Here is a 1,625-nt window from a genome sequence, read left to right as displayed (position 1 = left end):
TTTTCCTGGCTGCTCGGAGGTCCTTTGGGTGGGTGCCCTGGCGGAGAGGCTGAGGAAGTGCCCACAGCTGCCTAGTTGGACATCTCTCTGGCCCAGAGCCTTTGTCCAGCTTCCTGAAAGCCTGGCCTCAGGCAGAACAGCCCTCCTCAGGACTACTTTGGTCTTAGCACTTGGTCCTGGTTTTCATCAGCCTGGGTTTCATCCCCTGGTGTGGCTGATCTGAGTTTCGCAAAAAAAGCCTTGTTGATGCTGGCTGTGCTGAGCCTCACTGAAGAGTTTTTCATGCAACAAGGAAGAGCCCTCTAGGACCATCCTCCTCCCCCTTCTCCTCGTCTCCTCCGCCTCCTCTTCCTCCTCCCAGCCCATGGTCACTTCTTCTCCAGCTGCTCCAGCAGTGGGTTGCCTTCTGAGTCGGGGTCTTAACACTGTCAGTCCTGACGATGCAGGTGGGGCGATGCCGGTTGAGCATCAGGATGAGCTGCTGCCACTCCTGCTTCAGCTCCTCCATCTGGATCCTCAGCTCCGCATTCATGAGCTCCAGCCACTCAGATTCCCGCTGCAGACACTCCGTCCGCTCCTTCCTCTTGTTCTGGCAGCGGGCTGCCACCACTTTGTTCTTTTCCCAGCGCCTTTTCCTCCACTCCTCTTCCTCATCTAGCTCACTTTTCACAGGTTGAGGCCTCTTGCCCAGTTTCACCTCCAGGAAGTGCAAAGGGGCGATCATGGCCCCAGTGTTGTGGATGTCAGTGTATTTCAGCTCCTCTGCAGTCAGGACCCAGCTGAAGAGTCCGATCAGGGGGCCGAGCGCTGGCAGAGAGCCCGCAGTCATGGAAGGGCCCGGGATCTGTCCAGGCATCATAGCAGGAGGAGTGGCAGTCCAGCCCTGCAGAAGCCACTGCGGAGGCTGGGACCCCAGGGCCTGGGCCAGGCTGCAGGCGCCATGCCTGCTCAGGAGCCTCAGTGGCACCAGCCCCACCCTGCAGCATCCACCACTGCCAGCATCTCCAGTTGCAGCCCCCGAGCATCCCTCCCGCAGGCTGTGGCAGGCAACCTAGGTCTCCCTCTTTGAGACATGAATCCTGGGGCTCTGCCTGCCTGCCTCATCGCTCCTAACCACTCGCCTGCCTACCTGATTGCCCCTAACTGCTGTCCTGCCTGCCTGATCACCCCTAACTGCTTGCTGGGGGGGGCGTGGTGGTTCTGGTCTCTGGTCATTAGGGTTGTCTGCCATTTTGGTCGCTGGGCTTTTATTATATAGGACTAGAGGCCTGGTGCACAAAAATTTGTGTACTCGGGGGTGGGGGGGTCCCTCAGCCTGGCCTGTGCCCAGTCACAGTTCAGGACCCCTTGGGGGATGTCCACCTGTCGACTTAGGCTCACTCCCCGGGGGATCAGGCCTAACCTTCCAGTCAGACATCCTTCTGGCAGCCAGGGAGCCCTCGGGGGATGTCCAACTAAAGGCTTAGGCCCCCAAGGGATCAGGTCTAAACCGTTAGTTGGACATTCTTAGTGCTGCCACGGAGGTGGGAGAGGCTCCTGCCACCACCACTGTGCTGGCCAGCCATGAGCCAGCTTCTGGCTCAGTGGCACTCCCCATATGGGTCTTCCGGGTCCCACCCTGCCTT

General features: G+C 59.4%; 1 pseudogene; it reads right to left on the bottom strand.

The window, feature by feature from the left end:
* Window positions 1-368: 368 nt before the first annotated feature.
* LOC102264124 lies at window positions 369-888 on the bottom strand (annotated as a pseudogene).
* Between the last annotated feature and the right edge of the window lie 737 nt (window positions 889-1,625).

This window comes from Myotis brandtii, unplaced genomic scaffold (assembly GCF_000412655.1).
Source record: "Myotis brandtii unplaced genomic scaffold, ASM41265v1 scaffold22191, whole genome shotgun sequence".
NCBI classification, from domain to species: domain Eukaryota; kingdom Metazoa; phylum Chordata; class Mammalia; order Chiroptera; family Vespertilionidae; genus Myotis; species Myotis brandtii.
The sequence above is the reverse complement of the archived record's forward strand: the minus strand, read 5'-3'. Positions and strand labels throughout refer to the sequence as shown.